The sequence below is a fragment of the Pleurodeles waltl genome, unplaced genomic scaffold, assembly GCF_031143425.1.
Source record: "Pleurodeles waltl isolate 20211129_DDA unplaced genomic scaffold, aPleWal1.hap1.20221129 scaffold_139, whole genome shotgun sequence".
In the NCBI taxonomy this organism is placed as follows: Eukaryota; Metazoa; Chordata; class Amphibia; order Caudata; family Salamandridae; genus Pleurodeles; species Pleurodeles waltl.
Window position 1 is genome coordinate 507,078 of NW_027149845.1, and position 21,477 is coordinate 528,554.

Here is a 21,477-nt window from a genome sequence, read left to right on the forward strand (position 1 = left end):
TCAATTTTCTGTTCTGACCAGTTGATTTCAGGGTTATGATAGCTTAACCCTGGCAGTCCAAGAATGATTCTATACTGAGGAGCATGGATGATGTCAAAGATGATTTTCTCTTCATGTTTGATATTCTGATCTCACCCATTACAGGTCACCGACAAGGGGACAGTCTGCAGAGTCACTGGGCCTCCAGTTAAATGTTTTCCATCTACGGCTTGTATCATTTCTGGGGTTTTCTTTTTGATGCATGGGATCCCCCATGTTGAACCAATTGTGCATCCACAAAGTTACCAGTAGCCCCAGAATCCACTAAGGCTGTCTTAAGACATTTCTTCTTCTTTTAAAAAAAAAATCTTTTTATTGAATCTTTTAATGAACAATGCTTACAGTGATTTAATAAACAATGTTAAATATAATGCTGTTGTGGAGTTCCTTGACTACCTTCTTGCTTCTTGTCTTCTTATGTTGTCAATTATTTAATGATTTACAACTTGTATCATTGTTACATTTGGTTATATGAGCACAATAAGAACGAGAAAGAAAAAGAAAAAAACTATGAATAAGAGGAGGAGAAAAGATATATAATAGATTGGAGAGAGGATGGATGATGCTAACGGGGGAGATGCTCTATTTGAGAACTTGACAACATCTTTTTGGGTGTTTGGTGGGGCGGGGGGACCCGCGGAGGTGTTAAGGGTTCAGTATAAAAGTTGCATGTGTTTTCTTTAGGGATAGGCAACGGGTAGTGGGGGAAAGATTCGCAGCAGGAATGTCTTGTGTTACTTTTATTTGATGTCTGTGTTGTTCTGGTGATCTAGGGCGGGCGCATGTCGTCTTTTTCGAGTAACTGTTCTAGGAAGGAGTCCCATATCTCTGCATTTTTAACCACAATCCCTACGTCCCTTTATGTGTTTAGTACTTGTATTTCTGCATTGGTCCAGTGGGTTAAATATTTAGTCCATCTGTGTATATCTGGGGTACTAGGGGACTTCCATTGTGTTGCAATGAGTCGTTTAAAGATGATAAACGCTAGATCTGCGCATCTATGTTTTTGTTTGTCCTTGTTGCATCTGTGGCGTATGCCTAATATGTAGGATTCAGGTGTGGGATTTAGCGAGAGACCCGACCACTTGGTTATCTGTTGTGTGATGGTGTGCCATGTGCGTAGTAGTGGTGGGCAATTCCAGGTCATGTGGTAAAAATCTGCTTCTGTGGTTCTGCATCGTGGACATTCGGAAGTTGCTTGTGGAAATATACGTTTTATACAAGTGGAGTTAAATATGTCTGGTGTAGATAATTAATTGGGTATATCTGAAACGGGCATTGCGGGAAATTTCCCGTGTGGTTGTGAGGGCCATGGACCATTGTTGCTCTGTGAGGGGTGTGTGCAGTGCCTTGTCCCAGTATGATTAAGCTTGTGTTTGTGTTGTTACCGGATAGGCCTGTAGAATGCGGTATATCCGGGAGATGCTTGTTGGTGTGCCAATATCTGCGAGTAGTTCATGTAGTACGGCTGCTATTGGTGGCTCTGAGTTACGTGGCCCCATGTTTTACGTATCAGTCCTTTGAGTGCCCTGTATGTGATAAATTCACCTGGTCGTAGATTGTATGTCGCTGCCAGTTTCGTGTATGTAATATATTGCTCGTCTTCATATATGTCGCCGATCTGTTGCAAACCTTTTGCAGTCCATGTCGCTAGGTCCAGTGTATCGTGTAATTTATTTATCCCTGGTATGGCTAGTAGGGGAATCTTTAGCGAATATAGTGGTTCACGGGTTCCCTTTGATACATAGCGGTTCCAGGTGCGTTCAGCAACTGTCATTAGTAGGTTTTTATGATGAGGAATAGGTATTCCCCCCATAAGCCAGTCTAGTATCTTTATGTGTCCTAGTTGTGTTCTCACTTTGTGTCCCTCTGGATTTGGTGGGTCTTGTAACCAAGTCGTAATCCAATGCAATTGTGTTGCTGCATAATAGAGTTTGAGGTGCGGTACACCCATTCCCCTCCTTTCCACTGGAAGGTAAAGCTTGGCTACAGCCACCCTTCTGTGTCCGCTCGCCCATATAAATTCAATCAGCAGTTTGGTTAATTGTACGAATAGTATTTTTGGTAGTATTAGTGGTAGTGCTGTAAAGTAATAAAGTAATCGGGGAAGCACTATCATTTTGGCCAGAGCCACTCTCCCCATGGGCAAAAGGGGCAGGGAGCACCAAAAGGGTATAGAGCTTTTAATTGATCTAATTGCTCTATCTAGGTTGCCTTCTTTTAAATCTGTGGCGTTATTTTAAATATGGACTCCTAAATATTTAAAAGTTATGTGTTCCCACTTTAATTCATTGTCGATTGACGCTCCGACATGTGGTTCGGGGGATGGTCTCATGGGGAATATCCATGATTTGGCCCAGTTGACTCGCAGGCCGGATAAGTCTCCAAAAGTGTTAAGTAATTGCAGTATATGTGGGAGGGATTCGGTGTAGTTGCGTAGGTATATTAGTGCATCGTCTGCGTATAATGAGACTATGCGGAATTCTTCGCCGTCTGGAATACCTCATTCTGCTGCTTCCTTGCGTAGTCTTGCAGCGAGTGGCTCTATTGCAAGTGCAAACAATAGTGGTGATAATGGACAGCCTTGTCGTGTACCTCTGCCTATATCGAATTTTTCTGATATGATTGCGCCGGTTTTAATGCACGCTTTGGAGTTAGTGTATATTATGGATATCCAGCGTATAAAGCCTGCGCCAATTCCCATTTGTAGTGTCTTCATCAAGAAAGGCCAGCCCAGAGTGTCAAAGGCTTTTTCTACATCTAGTGAAACTGCCACCCGGGAGTGAACTAGTCTCGGTGTCTTGGACATGATGCGTAATAAGTTTCTAATATTAATAAATGTATTTTGCCCTGGTATAAAGCCATATTGGTCTGGGTGAATCAGGGTAGTCATTAGTGGTAGGAGACGATTTGCCCTAATATTTTTATAATCTGAATTTAATAGGGATAGGGGTCTGTATGAGCGGACGTTTAATGGATCACGTCCTTTTTTATGTAAGACTACGATTGTCGCCTCCCTTTGTGTTTCTGTGAGTTGTCCTTTTTTGTATGCTTCTTGTAGCATTGTTTGGAATGGTGTGATTATCTGTGGTGTGAAAGTTTGGTAGTATTCGATGGGGGGAGTCCATCTGTCCCTCAAGTTTTATTATGTGTCAACTGTTTTAATGCCTGTAATTTCTCTTCTCTTTCAATTGGTCTATCAAGGTTTATAATGTGTTCTGTGTGTAATCTCTTTAATGGGGCATGCTGGAAGAACTCTGCCAGTTGTTGTGGGTGTGGGGGGGTTTCGGTTGCGTACAGTGTACTATAGTATTGTTTAAATGTCTTGTTAATCTCTTGCTGTGAATTTACCATTGTGCCTGTATCTTGTCGTATAGCATTTATGGGTGTGACTTTCTGTGTCCCTTTTGCTAGCCATGCTAGTAGCCTGCTAGATCGGTCGCCTTCTGTGTGTAGTTGTACTGTGTAGTGTCGATAGTCAAATTTGCACACGCGAGTCTCGGTTATGCTCCACTGGTTTTTGAGGTTAGTTAATTCATTGCTGTCTCCTCTGCCCAGGGCCAATTCGCATTCCATGTTGCGTATTTTCCCTCCAATATCATGCAGCTCTGCACTTAGTTCTCGGCGGACCCCACCTGCCGTTGCCATGCAAATGCCTCTTATTACTACTTTGTGTCCGTCCCATTCTGTAGCTCGTGATGTTGTTGTCTTTGTGTTGATTGCAAAGTAGGTTCCTATTTCTTCTGCTATTTTTTCCCGGAAAGGAGGATCGCGCAGTAGGGTGGGTTGCAGGCGCCATGTTGGAATACATGTTGGCTGTCTGCCCCATTTTAATGTTAACAGTAACGGGCAGTGATCTGATAGGGTTTTGGCCAGGTATGTTGCATTATGTATCATGTGTGCTAACCTGATAGTGCATAGTAATTGGTCTATTCTTGTATGGAGTTGATGTACTGGTGAGTAAAAAGTGTATTCTCTATCTATGGGATGTAATCGTCTCCATATATCTTGTAATTCTCTTTCTTGTAACCATTTATTGAGTGCACAGGATAAAGTCTTGCACTGGGCGCCTCTTGTTGGGGGGGGGTGATCTGTCCATTGACATCTCTATTATGCTATTAAAATCTCCCTCCCATATAGTGGGTGTGGTCGGGTCATACGGAATTTGTGTTGTGATGGTCCGAAGGAATTATCCTTGTCCTGTGTTGGGTGCGTATAGCCCAATTATTGATAGTTGTTTCCCGTCTAGCTCTCCTTCCAGGCAAGTGTATCTTCCATTATTATCTATGTGTACATCTTTGATTGTGTATGGTACGCCGGGAGCTATCCATATTAACACACCCTTTGCGTATGTCGAGGTTTTAGTACCATGTACTATACCTGACCAGTTTTTGTCTATTTCACTCAGTTTGTGTGTTGTAGCATGTGTCTCTTGCAAGCTAGCAATATGTACTTAAGGTACGAGTGTATCTTACGTCTGCTAGTCCCCTAACGTTCCAAGTTACTATGTTGTATGACGCCATATTGTATAGGATGCATGGTATGGTGTGTCACCGATACCCCGGGTCCCACGTCGTCTCGACCAGCCCCCCTAGAATCTCCCATGTGTTAGGATATAGAGCATCTTGCAGAGGAGAAAAAAAGTAAAAGAGATAGTAAAACTTACATTGGTAAATTTAACTGGGGGCTGCGAGGCACAACTGGTGCAACTGTGTACATTAGTTACTTCAAGGACCCTTCGGTAACCCATTGGGTTAGGGGGGGCGTTGATGTATTGTCCGGAGTAGTTCCGATTTTCAGCCTGCATGGATGTGTTTGCGTCCCTTCTTGTGTTCTGTATTGTGCCTTCTGTGGTTGTAGCTCGCGCGTCATGCCAAGTTTGCTTTCTGCGTGTTCCTTGTTTTTTTTTTTCGTTTTTTTTCATGTTTGGTTTAGTTTTTGAGAAGGTAGTCCCCGAGGTGTGTTTGTGGTTCTACTATTGTTACTTGGGTTTATGAAATCGCACAAGGAGAGTCCTGATGTTTTTGCTTTAAAGATCATCCGCTGAGCGTGAGTAAGCGTTGGTCCTGTGATGAGTGGTGACATGATTAGGCTGTGTTGGCTGCTCGCTGAATCGGAGTCCAAGTCCATGAGCTTGCTCCGGCATTACTTGTGTTTTCATTAGACCCGATTCGGTCCTATGTTTTGATCTTTTTTTTTGCGGCGTGGTTGTGGAGTCAGCAACTCTTTTTGTGTTTGGGTCTCAGGTGTAGGGTCTATCAGACCTTTCACATGTATCCATGTCTTCTGATGTTGGGAATATGTGGGATCTTTCACCGTCCACCACACGCAGTTTAGACAGGTGTATCAAGGAGTATGAGAAATTTTTGTATCTCAGTATTTGCTTTGCTATATTAAAGGTGGCATGTTTGCGTTGCACTTCAGCGGTGTGATCTGGCTAGGCCGTGATTTTTGCGTTTTCTGTGTCAATTGGGCCTGATGTGCGGAAGGTCTTTAGTATCTCGTCCCTGTCTCTATAGTTTAGAAGTCTCGAAATTAGTGGTCTTGGTGGGGCTCCCAGACGGGGAGGGCCTCCTGGTACTCGGTGTGCACGTTCCACTATTAATAGCGGTGGGAGGTCTTTTGTGAAATGTTTTCTCTGAGCCAACGCTCCAAGAATGCCTCTGCGTTTGGGAGTTCAGTCTTCTCCGGGAACCCAAGGAATCTCACATTATTACGGTGAGAACAGCCTTCCGCCTCGTCAGCCCGCTTGTTTAGGCGTAGTATTTCGGATTCCTGGTGTTGAATTCGGAGTCTCATGTCTGCTATGTCCGGTTGCGCTGTGTTAAGGGTTGTTTCAGCTGTTGTGACCCTTTCAGCTAGCTTCCGATGTTCCATTCGAAGAGTGTTGACTTCAGCCACTACAGTGTCTATTTTGCCCTCTAATGATGTTCTGGTGTCAAGTATTGCTTGGAGTACTTTTTCCATTTCTGAGGAATGAGCAATTAGAGTCTCTGTCACTTTGTGTAGTGCGTTTGAGTGGTGTTCTGTGTCCATATCTAGTGCTGATGCTGAGGGTCTAGCTTCTGTTCTTTGCGGTTTCGGTTTCACCATATTTATGTTAATCCTGAGTTAGTTGCCAATGTTGGTTCGCGCTTGTATGTTGTAGTGATTGCTGACTTTCTTCGAGGCCGCTGAATAGTAGCACCGTTCTACAAAGATGTGGTGTCTTATTATGGTTCAGGGTACACTTGTGATCGTTAATTTTTCTTTCAGCCGGTAATATCAAAGAGCCCTGCTTTCGCAGGTGAGTCCGTCCTGTATAATCGGCTGTGTAGTGTGGCTCAGCTCAGTGGGGGGGGTGGAAGCGTATTTAAAGGTGTTTTACTTAATAGGGTTGAATAGGGTCGCAATCCTATACCTAGTTACCTTTGCGCGTGTTTGCAGGAGTCGTTTTATAAGTCGCTTGGTTCCCTCTGCGGCCATGTCTTCCTGCATCGTCCAGTTCGCACACTCTGGCGCTTTGAACGTGGGTTTGAGACTCCTGAGGTAGGCTTCTCTGTAGATGAGCCTCTGTGCGAGTTTTGATGTTTTTTTCTTTTTTAAAATTTGCTTGTTTGTATATATCTTTTTTTTAAATATAATTTGCTTCACACTGTGGCTCTCTCTCCCTTTACATAGCGCTGTTCATGCCTGAAGGTGCATCGTGTTATTAAGTCCATTACGTATGCCCTTCTAAATGCTACAGTTATTAATTCAACGTTTAGCTTTCCATACTGTACTAACAGGGTATTGGCTTACTGGAGTGACAAACTGATTTTGAACGTATATTCAGCTTATGAGTGTAGTAGAGCGGCGCCGCGCTCCAGCCTTTGTCTACCCTGCCGGGCTTGATTAAAATCCAGTGCCCGATATGCTTGTTTCTAGCGGCGGTATCGCCGATGGGCCGCGGTGCGGTCAGCTTCCGGATCCCGGTGCCGCGACTACCATTACTTGGGGCCCTCTGCTCCTCACCTTCACTTCCCGCGGTCCTGACCAGGTCCGGGTAGGCCAAAGTGCGCCTCCGTCCACGCCGCCGGGTTGGGCTCAGATCCAGCATCTGCTGTTTTCGTTCTCGTCTCTGGCTGCCACCGCTTGTGCCGGTCAAGCGTCTTGCCCCAGCTCCATGCCCAGGAGTCGCAACACAGATGGCGGCATGGGTCGGAGCCCCGACAATTGCTCCGGGGTCTCTTGCGCCTCACCTCTGCTTCTCACGGTTCCATCGGCCAGGCCACTCCCTGGTCTGGGTAGGCCCGAGCATGGGCGTTGCCCCAATTCCAGCACGGGTCATCCGGTTCGCCATGCTACGTCGCAGGATTCCGCTGTTCGATTTTTCTTAATGTGCAAACCTTATCACACACATGACTGTTGATTTTCACGTGCAGTGTCTGGGAATTTTATGTTTTAACAGGATCTTTTTACGGGCTGTGGACGGAGCTCTCTTTAGAGCGTCCTTTCACGGCGCCATCTTGACCACGCCCCCGATATTTCTTCTTCTTTACTTGTACTTCGATGTCTAACTTTAGATGCCTTTAATGTGAAGGGTGCATGGTGACACCCAAGAGCAACTGTTCTTTACATCTTGGGTGATCTAGTTTTCCTGCTCGGTTTGTGCATTTGTTGCTATTTTCTTGATTGGACCTTGTTTGCTCTTCGGTTTTATTGGACACTCTTTGGCGAAGTGGCCCTTACGCCCACAGTAAAGACTTTGTCCGTTCTTTCTACGTAGGTCTTTTTCATCTTTTGTCAAAGGCAGCCTGATAGTTCCAATTTCCATTGGTTCATGACTACTCTCTTTCGGAGTTCTTGATTCTCTACGTTCGTGAACACGCCAGGAATATTTCTCAGTGTTTTTGCATTTTCCTTGTCATTCTGCAAGACAATGGTCTATTCTCAAAACAAGGTTTCTCAGATCTTGACAATCTGTAGGTTGAGGATCGATCTGGGCCAGAATGTCTTTTAGCTCATCTCTGAGTCCTTGGTAGAACAGGGCTGCTTGCTTTTCTTCAGACCAGGATGTCTCTGCTATCAGCCGATTAAAACTAGCCAAGTAGGTAACTAAATCTTTATTGCCTTGTCGCAATTCTAACAGTTCTTGGTCTGCTGATAGAGTCATTGTTCTTCGATCAAACACTCTCTCAAATTTACAGACAAAGTTTCTCCAATTGTAAAGCAGGGGACTGTCTTTACGGACAAGAGGAATTGCCCAAGTGGCCGCGTCTCCAGTCAGGTCAGATAACAGGAAGGCCATTCTGGATTGGGCGTCAGGGAAAGTGTGTGGTCTACAGGTAAAATGCAATTCTACTTGAGTCAAAAAAGAATGCGCTTTCAGAGGATCACCTGAAAACCGTTCTGGAGGAGCCAGAGGAATGGCTGAGGGAACGTTGAGGGAAATGTTAGTTGGAGGATTACCTCCTGAACCTTGAGGCGAAGTACCAAACCAACCCGCACCCAGAGGACCTTGTTCCTTCTTTTCTACTCGTTCTTGTAACTGACTCACTCTCTCAGCTAAACTGGTTGCTATATCTTTGGATGCTACCACATCTGAATGGAGCTGCGTGATAACTTTAACTTACTCATCAAATGTGGCCATATTCAGAACCTAGCACAAACCAGGAGGATTAAAAATTGGTGGGCTTACTATTCTGTCAAGGAGACCCGATCCTCGGGGCTTGCACATGTTCCCAACATGTCCACCTCTTGGCAGCTCCAAACTCCACTAGTTATATAGCACAGAGTTAAGGAATGGCCATGTTGGGGAATGGGTTTTGGGTTGGGAACAGTGGGGAAGGAGACCTGTGGAAGCAGGAGTTAAACAACACAATTGCAAGATTAATCACAATGACTTTCAATAAGTTTTGTTTCAAATAAACACTTATGCTAAAAAAACATGATATATAACTAGGCCTCATGAATCTAGGTACCTGGAAATCAAGAAAGGTTATGCAAGGTTTTCTCATGAACATTCCAGAATTAGCATATTATATTTTGAACAATAAACTCTCTCCAAAATACTTCTTAGAACAATCTCTGCATTGTAGTAAGAATCAAAGAGCACATGGTTTTTTCTCTGCATGAATGAACTGTACAAATACCATGAATAACACTTCTACGTTTCTCTGTGAATAAGACTCAAATGTTCAGGGAATTTTATGCCCTTATTTCAAAACTTCACATCTAGGTTTCAATGTCTAGAAATAATTGCGCTCTCCGCCGATCTGTATTTCAAAAGTTACACACCAGGAAAGAATTGCGCACTCTATTGCCGATTTGAACATCTAGATTTGCATGCAATGAAACGACTGCGCACAACGCCGATCCATGATTCAAGAGTTAAATGCAGGGAAAGAATCGTGCGCACTGCCGATCTGAATGCCAAGAAGTAAATGCCTGGAATGAATCGCGCACACTGTTGGCGATTCGGAATTCACAATGTAAATGCCATGAAAAGATCGCGCGCACTGCCGATCTAAATGCCAAGAAGTAAATGCATGGAATGAATCGCGCACACTGTTGCCGATTCGGAATTCACAATTCAAATGCCATGAAATGATCGCGCGCACTGCCGATCTGAATGCCAAGAAGTAAATGCATGGAATGAATCACTCACACTGTTGCCGATTCGGAATTCACAATTCAAATGTCATGAAAGGATCGTGCACACTGCTGATCCAAATGCCAAGAAATAAATGCCATGAAAACAATTGCTCATGCAATTTCAAGTTTAGGCCCAAAACTCGAGTGTCAATGGAAAACGGAGTTGGGGGCCTAACATGACCTGCGCCTTACCGCCCTGCTTGAAGATCACCAAATAAACAAGTGCAGGCTGGAAATGACTGGATGGGCCTCTGGGACAGGAGCTCTGAAAAATGCTGCTGCTCTGCACCCGGACCTCTGAGTAGTGAGCATGTGGAGCTGGGCTGGCTCCCTTATATAGAGCCAAGCACCGCCCACAAGCCACACACAACCATGCTGCAAGAAAGGCTTCTAGAAAGTCTTAGAATAAAGGACCACACCCTGTATTCCTGCAAACAAGCCTTGCAAATGAACAATGAATTACAAACAGCATTAATGACTTTTCAAGGTGAAAGCTCTACAATGCAAAAGGTTAACATACTGCATAGAAACACAATGCATGAAATATGCCTCTGCAGAAGGACTGGGTTTTTGCATTTACGTCGCCCGTAGAGTGCGCACTGTCCTGATGTTGACAAACACACAGGCCATGTGTCTGTTTGTTTAGTTGCGTAGCCTTGCTATCCTCTATTGATGCAACACCTGCTCAAGCTAGGAAATACCAATTTTATTCTAAAAGTTTGTGTTGCTGTTGCGTCAGTTAAGAGAGCTAATCCAACACAACAACATGAGTATTATGGTCTGCAGTAGTGTGGTCTGCCACATGTGCCTAAACACTAGAACACACACAGCAGGTCATAACATCCTATCATTGTATAGTTATAGCCTTCATGTATGTTAAAAAAAGAAAAATGACATAAACACAGTTATAGACAGATTTTTTGATGTAAAAGTGTCAAAAAAGACACATATGAGTCAAAATATGACGCATATCCGTTAAAAAATGCTCAATCACACCCATAATACATAGATAGGTACCTAGCGTTAATTCCAACACTGCACCCCATGAAATCGGTTATCCATAAAAAATGTATTGATTCTTGAATGAGAGGGAATTTTTAAGCAAGTGCGTGAAAAAATATTGACACAAAGCCCGTAAACGTCATGAAATTTCACGCATTATGATAAAAATGCACAGCATTTGAGACAGGAAGTAATGTAATAGGATATCCTGTTTACAGAAATGGTACAGTGGGTGTACTTTCACTTACACTTTGCAGTCTGTGATTCTGCTAGACTGTGTGGCTGTGTACAGAGTTGTGTCTGTGAATACTGAGCTTTTGTCTCCTGTGTGCTATTGCCACTGTCATCTGTTATTTCTGTAAGTGTCTGTGTAAATCAGTGTAAGTGTGTTTTTGTCATTTTTTGAGATTATATTTGTCTTTGTACTGCTGGGAGTGTGTTAGTGGGTATTGTTAGTTGGGGCATTGTTGGGCTGTTTGTGGGTTCTTTAACTTTCCTTTCCATACCTCCTTTCCCCGGTTTTCCCTCTTTATCCTTTCCTTTCCTTATTATTTTTGAGATGTTGGGAAGGCCACGTCTGGGGAGGATGGGTGAGGAAGAGCTGAGGCCCTTTGTGTGGCTGGTGCGCCACTTCCTCCCCCTGATGTTGTAGGCTGGTGGCAGGGTGATACAGGGGTATCACACGGAGGCTAGAAGGCTCAGGTGGGCAAAGGTGCTGTTTCACCTAAGAAGACTGTTCAACACCCAGTGCACCGACCACCAACTGAAAAATCGCTGGGCTGACCTGGTGGCCCGAGAGCAGGACCTGCTGGACCACCTGGGTGTGGTGATTGGTGGCCCTGTTGGTGAGTACAAATTAGACTAATGTGTACAGTAAAATTCTCTGTAGTGACAGTAGCAGATTTTGTGACATGCTGCATGCAATGTTTGTGGACATGTGGAATGCAAGTTGAACAAACAGTGTGTAGGAGTCTGGTCTGGCTTATAGTGGGTACCTGATGGTACTTACACCTTGTGCCAGGTCCAGTTATCCCTTATTAGTAGATTAGTAGTGCTCTAGCAGCTTAGGCTGATAGAGGTACTATAGCAGAGCAGCTTAGGCTGAACTAGGAGACATGCAAAGCTCCTACTATACCACTTATATCATATAGCACTATATCATAAGAAACACAATACTCAGAGTTACTAAAAATAAAGGTACTTTATTTTAGTGACAATGTGCCAAAAATATCTCACATAATATACTCCCTTAGGAGGTAAGTAAAATACACAAAATATACACACAAACCAAAATCAGGTAAGTAAACAGTTAGAAAAGTAGTGCAAACACTGTAGAATACAATAGGATGCAAAACGATACAATAGGCTTAGGGGCAACACAAAGCATATACTCCAAAAGTGGAATGCGAACCACGAATGGACCCCAGGCCTAGTGTAGTGTGTAGATGGTCACTCAAAGTGTAAGAAAACACTAAGGGGGTCCAAGATGCCCCAACACAAGACCCTGAAAAGTTGGAGTAAAGTTACCCTACTACCCCAGAAACACACGAAAGTCGTGATAGGGGATTCTGCAAAGGCAACAACTGACTGCAAAGCACTGAAGACGGATTCCTGGACCTGAGGACCACTAAAGGAAAGGGACCAAGTCCAAGAGTCACGCAAGTGTCCAGTAGGGGCAGGAGCCCACTAAACCCCGGATGAAGGTGCAAAAAGGGGCTTCCGGGTGGAAGAAGCTGAAGATTGTGCAACAACAGAAGGTGCCAAGAACTTCTCCTTTGCACAGAAGATGTCCCACGACGTGCTGGAGGATACAGAATTGTTTTCACAAAGAAAGACCACAAACAAGCCTTGCTAGCTGCAAGAGTCAAAGTAGAAGAAAACGGGTGCTGGCTAGGCCCAGGAAGGACCAGGAGGTCGTCCCTTGGAGAAGGAGAGAGAGGTTCCACTCAGCAGTACAGAGAGCCTGTGCAGAAGCAGGCAGCCCCCACAGAAGTACTTGAACAGGCATTCAAGAAATCTGAGCATGGCGGTAATCTCAACACTACAAAGGAGGGTCCCACTAAGTCGTTGGTCAACTCAGCGAGTTGAGCAATGCAGGACGGAGTGTTGGAGACCTGGGCTATGCTCTGCACAAAGGATTCCTTGCAAAAGTGCACAGAAGCCCTAGCAGCTGCAGTTCACGCAGTACACAGGATTACTGTCTGGTGTGGGGAAGCAAGGACTTACCTCCACCAAATTTGGACAGAAGGACCACTGGACTGTCGGGGTCACTTGGATCCAGCTCCTGTGTTCCAGGGACCACGCTCATCGAGATGAGAGGGGACCCAGAGGACTGGTGAAGCTGAAGTTTGGTGCCTGCGTTAGCAGGGGGAAGATTCAGTCGACCCATGGGAGATTTATTCTTGGCTTCCAAGTGCAGGGTGAAAGCAGACAGCCCTCAGAGCATGCACCGCCAGGAAACAGTCGAGAAAGCCAGCAGGATTGGGCGCTGCAATGTTGCTGGTAGTTGTGTTGCTACTTTGTTGCGGTTTTGCAGGCGTCCTGGAACAGTCAGCGGTCGATCCTTGGCAGAAGTCGAAGAGGGAGATGCAGAGAACCTCTGGTGAGCTCTTGTATTCGTTATCTGATGAGAAACCCACAGGAGAGACCCTAAATTGCCCTCAGAGGAGGATTGGCTACCTAACCAGGTAAACACCTATCAGGAGGGGTCTCTGACGTCACCTGCTGGCACTGGCCACTCAGAGGCCTCCTTTGTGCCCTCACACCTCTGCATTCAAGATGGCAGAGGACTGGGACACACTGGAGGAGCTCCGGGCACCACCCCTGGGGTGGTGATGGACAGGGGAGTGGTCATTCCCCTTTCCTTTGTCCAGTTTCGCGCCAGAACAGGGGCTGGGGGATCCCTGAACCGGTGTAGACTAGCTTATGCAAGGAGGGCACCACCTGTGCCCTTCACAGCATTTTCAGAGGCTGGGGGAGGCTACTCCTCCCAGCCCTTAACACCTATTTCCAAAGGGAGAGGGTGTAACACCCTCGCTCAGAGGAAATCCTTTGTTATGCCTTCCTTAGACTGGGCTGCCCAGACCCCAGGGGGGCAGAAGCCTGTCTGTGGGTTGGCAGCAGTGGTAGCTGCAGTGAAAACCCCAGAGAGCTAGTTTGGCAGTACCATGCTGGAGCCCTGGGGATGCATAGGATTGGCACCCCAATACCAGATTTGGCAGGGGGGGAAATGCCATGATCTTAGACATGATACGTGGCCATTTTCGGAGTTACCATTGTGAAGTTACATATAGGTATTGACCTATATGTAGTGCACACGTGTAATGGTGTCCCTGCACTCACAAAGACCGGGGAGACTGCCCTGAACAATGTCGGGCACCTTGGCTAGTGCCAGGGTGCCCTCACACTTAGTAACTTTGCACCTAACCTTCATTAGGTGAGGGTTAGCCATATAGGTGACTTATAAGTTATTTAAGTGCAGTGTAAAATGGCTGTGAAATAACGTGGACATTATTTCACACAGGCTGCAGTGGCAGTCCTGTGTAATATTGGTCTGAGCTCCCTATGGGTGGCAAAAGAAATGCTGCAGCCCATAGGGATCTCCTGGAACCCCAATACCCTGGGTACCTAGGTAAAATATACTAGGGAATTATAAGGGTGTTCCAGTGTGCCAATCAGAATTGGTGAAAATGGTCACTAGCCTGCAGTGACAATTTTAAAAGCAGAGAGAGCATAAACACGGAGGTTCTGGTTAGCAGAGCCTCAGTGAAACAGTTAGGCACCACACAGGGAACACATATAGGCCACAGACTATGAACACTGGGGTCCTGGCTGCACAAACTTACAAAAAACAATTTTATCTTGTAAATAGATAATGGTAATGTGGCACAAACAAAAGTATTATTCAGGGCCTGTGAGTGTACCAGGAATGAGATGTATTTCACATGCTAATGGAAGGAACCAATGTAGTCCCCAAATTATTTAATATATGTCTGAACAGTATTCATGACCATATGTACAAAGATCTTCCTAACCTCTGGTAATATCTTAGGCTGATATTTCGACTTGGTTTGTGCAGCATTTAAATTAATTATGGATGCCAAGGTAATGCACACTTGATAATATCTAAATATTTTGTGCTACTTTCCATAGCTGTTGCGTAAACAAATGAAGCAAATGGTACACATAAAAAAAGAATATCTGGCCCTAAATTAATTGTTTCTGTGTGTTCACATCTGGACAGATAGGCCCTCATTACAACCCTGTTGACGGGGAGAAGTGGTGGTAATACCGCCAACAGGCTGGCGGAAAAGAAATGGAATTAAGACAATGGCGGTGACCGCCATGGTCATCCGCCACTTCTCCATACCGACCACCAGGGCGGTGACGACCGCTGGGCTGGAGACTTCGGTCTCCAGCTCGGCGGCCGCCACCAGACCGCCGGCGGTATCCCGACCATTCATACCCCCATGGATTTCGGGTGGTTTGGAACTGCCACGAAATCCATGGCGGTAAGCACTATCAGTGCCAGGGAATTCCTTCCCTGGCACTCATAGAGGTCTCCCACACCCACAACCCCCTGCCACCCTCCAAAGGTGGCAGGACCGCCCTCCCCACCCACATCCCCAACATGCCATTCACACACCCCCTCCCCACCCCTACCCCGAACATGCACACACACACATCCCTACACGCACGCACACATACACCACAACAACACATACCCGCACACATGCAGACATGCACACAAACCGAGCCGCACACATATCCCATACACACAACACACTCCCTGCATGCATACACACACTCACACACCTCTTCTACATACTCACACGCACACCCCCATGCGTGCATACAACACACAACACCCCCCACCTCCTTACCTTGTCCTTTGATCCTCTGGGAGGGGATGGGATCCATGGGGGCTGCTCCACCGCCAACACCCCGTCACCAGAACACCGCCACACCGAATCATGGAACGTGATTCGGTGGGTGGTGTTCTGATGACGGGGCGGTGGAGGTGGAGCAACCCCCACTTCCCCGCCGACCGCCAGTATGGCTGCTGGCGACTCTCCGTCCGAAAAAGGACGGAGGGCTGCCAGCAGTCATAATACACCACGCCGAAAACCGCCTGCACTGGCGGTCTTCAGCACGGCGGTACCTCAGCGATCTTTGAAAAAGACCGCCAAGGACATAATGAGGGCCATAATCTTTCACATGGCCAAATGTAATTGTGCCTGGATACTACCAGATCGCAGTAGCAGTAAACAGGTTCATATTGTGGCTTTTCGGAGTAGGCGTAGAAATCCTATCATTGAGTATCATGGCCCAACAACATTTTTGCCTTGGGCACAATTGCTAGTACAGAGCTGGTGCATTTTCCATCTGTGTCACTTTATAGCCAAACAATTTTCTAAAGTTAATGGGTCATCATAAGATCCCTGAACTTTGTGAATGCATGGTCACAAATTATTTATTTGCATGATGTTGTGCAAGGGACCACTGACTGCTTCCATCATACATTTAAAGTGACAAAATAGTTTGCTAGTTTACGTTTGGTACACCCCTGCTGATCTAGTGCAGCATATGTACAACTGTTAACTTCTCAGTGTGAAGGCTATCACATGCATGGTGGTATGCTAAGATCAGCAGGCCAGCATTCCTGTGAGTGCCGCCATTCCCAAGGTGCTTACAAATAGAGGCCTTCCTCATCAAGATTGCAGAAGATTTGCTAAACCATGTTTTAATTAGCGGACAGTGTCAGTTTGGTTGTATAACCACAGATCACCCAACTTGGCAATTGTAAGATAATGAATGTGGCAAACTGTGATCCACAGTACATGATATAGGTACACAGGGCCCAGAGGAACATATTTCAGGTTCAATGACTACACCTGTGCCAATGCATTCTGTCACAGATGAGTAAATAAGACACTGTCAGCATATATGTTTTTCTTGTTTTGATTTAGATGAATGGCCAATCCATGTTTAGCATTACATTGTCATCAAGTAACACACATGATCCCTGTCATCATGGTGTCATAGGTGGCATATATGGCTCTGGGTACACTGTCAATGTGGCATATGTAACCTACATACAACACAAACACACATATAATAGACCATTGAAAGCACAATAATTCCTGAACAAAACTCAACCCACATGAGCATCCCACAGTAACTCATTGTCCCTTGATGCACAAGCCACAAACCCTGAGTCACTGGTATTGCAGTGCACCAGGAATTTGGCTTTGCATGTCTCTCATAATAACAAATGATGAAATGGAGTACCCTCTAGAAATAATTAAGCACAAAACCGAGTAATCATGTTTGGTGCCACATGATTGTTAGGGCCAGTGCATGTGTGCATATGTGTGTCTATCACTCACTGGAGTGACAGTGTCAATGCATGTTTGCAGTAGTATGTCTGCTGGGGTGTCTACATGCCTGATGTGCTGCTCTATCATATAAAAAGTCACACACAGCAATTTGTTGATCCAAGTTTTGTACATGGAGCAGACATTGAGCACATTTCACCCTTCCATGTTTTACAGGTGGACCCGCCCCATATACAACTGGTGAAGTGGCTCGATTTGCGGACCCAGATGTATCCAGTAAGTGTTAATATGTTTGTCCTGTGTTGTGTTTGCAGCTGTTGTGTGATTGACTCCTGTGTGTTGGACTCATTGCAAGGTATGATGTGCAGGCACATGATCTGATTTGTGACTTGACTGGAGGTTGACATTGTGTTCCATGTTTGAGTTGGACATTCTGTGGCGGAGAGTCATATATTGGGAGTCGAGTGCTGTGCTATAGGCAAGGGTAGGTGAACATGGTGATTTTTTGCTACATGTATGCCAATGATTAATTTGGAGGTGGCCAATTGTATGATTTAGTCAGCAAGTCATACCGTGATTCACACAGACCAGTGATGCCGAAGCATTACCCACAGACTTGAGCATCCCTGGTAAGTAATGAACATGTAGGACTGTATGTTTTATTCCTAGCAGCATCTAGCTCCACATGTTGTGCTCCGTTTCTGTGGCACTTGAGTGAAATGTCAGAGGCGTGCATGCAGGTCAAGGCCAGATGGGTGCTTGCATCAATGTGCTTGTTTTTGGAAAGGTATTGTAGGAGGCTGGACTGGCTTGTAGTGGGTACCAAGAGGTACTTACACCTTGCCCCAGGCCCAGGTATCCCTTATTAGTGTAGAGGGGTGTCTAGCAGCTTAGGCTGATAGAAAAGGTAGCTTAGCAGAGCAGCTTAGGCTGAACTAGGAGACGAGTGAAGCTCCTACAGTACCACTAGTGTCAAATGCACAATATCATAAGAAAACACAATACACAGATATACTAAAAATAAAGGTACTTTATTTTTATGACAATATGCCAAAGTATCTCAGTGAGTACCCTCAGTATGAGGATAGCAAATATACACAAGATGTATGTACACAATACCAAAATATGCAGTAATAGCAATAGAAAACAGTGCAAACAATGTATAGTCACAATAGAATGCAATGGGGGCACATAGGGATAGGGGCAACACAAACCATATACTCTAGAAGTGGAATGCGTACCACGAATGGACCCCAAACTTATGTGACCTTGTAGAGGGTCGCTGGGACTGAAAGAAAACAGTGAGGGTAAGAAAAATAGCCCACCCCAAGACCCTGAAAAGTGGGTGCAAAGTGCACCTAAGTTCCCCAAAGAGCACAGAAGTCGTGATAGGGGAATTCTGCAGGAAAGACCAATACCAGCAATACAACAACAATGGATTTCCAGACAAGAGTACCTGTGGAACAAGGGGACCAAGTCCAAGAGTCACGATCAAGTCGGGAGTGGGCAGATGCCCAGGAAATGCCAGCTATGGGTGCAAAGAAGCTGCCACCAGATGGTAGAAGCTATGGATTCTGCAAGAACGACAAGGGCTAGTAACTTCCCCTTTGGAGGATGGATGTCCCACATAGTGAAAAGTCGTGCAGAAGTGTTTTCCCGCAGAAAGACCGCCAACAAGCCTTGCTAGCTGCAACGCTTGCGGTTAGGATTTTTGGATGCTGCTGTGGCCCAGGAGGGACCAGGATGTCACCAATTGCGTGAGGGGAGAGGGGGGGGTCCAGCAAGACAATGAGCCCTCTCAGAAGCAAGCAGCACCCACAGAAGTGCCGGAACAGGCACTACAAAGTGGAGTGAAACGGTGCTCACCCGAAGTTACACAAGAGAGTCCTACGCCGCTGGAGGACAACTCAGGAGGTTGTGCAATGCAGGTTAGAGTGCCGTGGACCCAGGCTTGGCTGTGCACAAAGGAAATCTTCGTGGAGTGCACAGGGGCCGGAGTAGCCACAAAACACGCGGTTCCCAGCAATGCAGTATAGCGTGGTGCGGCAAGGACTTACCTCCACCAAACTTGGACTGAAGAGTCACTGAACTGTGGGAGACACTTGGACAGAGTTGCCGAGTTCAAGGGACCTCGCTCGTCGTGCTGAGAGGAGACCCAGAGGACCGGTGATGCAGTTCTTTGGTGCCTGCGGTTGCAGGGGGAAGATTCCGTCGACCCACGGGAGATTTCTTTGGAGCTTCTAGTGCAGAGAGGAGGCAGACTACCCCCACAGCATGCACCACCAGGAAAACAGTTGAGAAGGCGGCAGGATCAGCGTTACAAGGTCGCAGTAGTCGTCTTTGCTACTTTGTTGCAGTTTTGCAGGCTTCCAGCGCAGTCAGCAGTCGATTCCTTGGCAGAAGGTGAAGAGAGAGATTCAGAGGAACTCTGATGAGCTCTTGCATTCGTTATCTAAGGAATTCCCCAAAGCAGAGACCCTAAATAGCCAGAAAAGGAGGTTTGGCTACTTAGGAGAGAGGATAGGCTAGCAACTCCTGAAGGAGCCTATCAGAAGGAGTCTCTGACGTGACATATGTATAGTGCACGCGTGTAATGGTGTCCCCGCACTCACAAAGTCCGGGGAATTTGCCGTGAACAATGTGGGAGCACCTTGGCTAGTGCCAGGGTGCCCACACACTAAGTAACTTAGCACCCAACCTTTACCAGGTAAAGGTTAGACATATAGGTGACTTATAAGTTACTTAAGTGCAGTGGTAAATGGCTGTGAAATAACGTGGACGTTATTTCACTCAGGCTGCTGTGGCAGGCCTGTGTAAGAATTGTCAGAGCTCCCAATGGGTGGCAAAAGAAATGCTGCAGCCCATAGGGATCTCCTGGAACCCCAATACCCTGGGTACCTCAGTATCATATACTAGGGAATTATAAGGGTGTTCCAGTATGCCAATGTAAATTGGTAAAATTGGTCACTAGCCTGTTAGTGACAATTTGGAAAGAAATGAGAGAGCATAACCACTGAGGTTCTGATTAGCAGAGCCTCAGTGAGACAGTTAGTCATAACACAGGTAACACATACAGGCCACACTTATGAGCACTGGGGCCCTGGCTGGCAGGGTCCTAGTGATACATTCAACTAAAACAACATATATACAGTGAAATATGGGGGTAACATGCCAGGCAAGATGGTACTTTCCTACAGTGTTACACCCTCTCCCCTTGGAAAAAGGTATGAAGGGCTGAGGAGGAGTAGCCTCCCCCAGCCTCTGGAAATGCGTTGAAGGGACCAGATGGTGTCGTCCTTGCATAAGCCAGTCTTCACCAGTTCAGGGAACCCCCAGTCACTGCTCTGGGGCGAAACTGGACAAAGGAAAGGGGAGTGACCACTCCCCTGTCCATCACCACCCAAGGGTGTGTCCCAGACCTCTGCAATCTTGAATCCAGAGGTGTGAGGCACAATGGAGGACTCTGAGCGGCATAGGTGTTTACTTCACTAGGTGGCCTTCCAGCTGTTCAACTTGAGTGGCGGAATCCCTTGCCTGCCCACGCAGGACAGTACCCCCATACACTGCACCCTTTGCAGCTGCCAAGGCTTGTTGGTATCTTTTCCATGAGATCTTGAGGCATCTTGAAGCTTGAGCCCCCAACACTCGTTCCTGCAACGCACAGCTCCCTGATTGGTTCTCCGGCAGTGTCAGAGCTTTTTTTGTAGTGCTGCATGGGACTCTTCTGCAACTATACTGTTCCCATCCTGTGGCACTCCTGTGGGTGCTGCCTGATCTTCTGTGGGCTCTTTGTGTTGCGGAGGTGCCCCTCTGGCTCCTAGTCGATATGGTCCTTCCTGGACCCCGGCACCTCCACTTTCTGCTAATTCGGAGTTTTGTGTGTTCCAAGGCTGGTTGGCGGAATACGAAGATGCAAACCTGACTGCAATCCTTCTTCCGGGATGGGACATCATCTGCATCCTTTCATTAACTCAACTTCATCTTCTTGGGTTCAGTGCTGACTCTCCTTCTTTACCTTCTTTACCGGTGGCCTCTTGCACCTTCAGCCTGGTGGGTAGGGGTTCCTGCCCTTCCTGGGCTCTTCTGTGCTTCTTGGACTTGGTTCCCTTCTTCCACGTGTCCTCTTGTCCAGGAATCCACTGTTGGTGTCTTGCAGTCTCTTCTGGGCTTTGCATAATTCTTCTTCTCTTCTGTGTGTGTGATCTGGGGAATTTACAGTGATTTACTCCTGTTCTCAAGGTCGCTGGGGTGGGTTGTGTTACTTACCTTTGGGATTTCCTAGTACTTCGAGCTCCCCTCTACACAGTACACTTACCTAGGTGAGGACTGACTTTCGCATTCCACTTTTTTAGTATATGGTGTGTGCTCCCCCACGCCTGTTTCTATCTATTGAGATTTTCATTAATTGCACTGTTTTCTAACTGTTTTCTGACTATTTCTGCATACTAGTGTATATAATCTATGTATTACTTACCACTTAAGG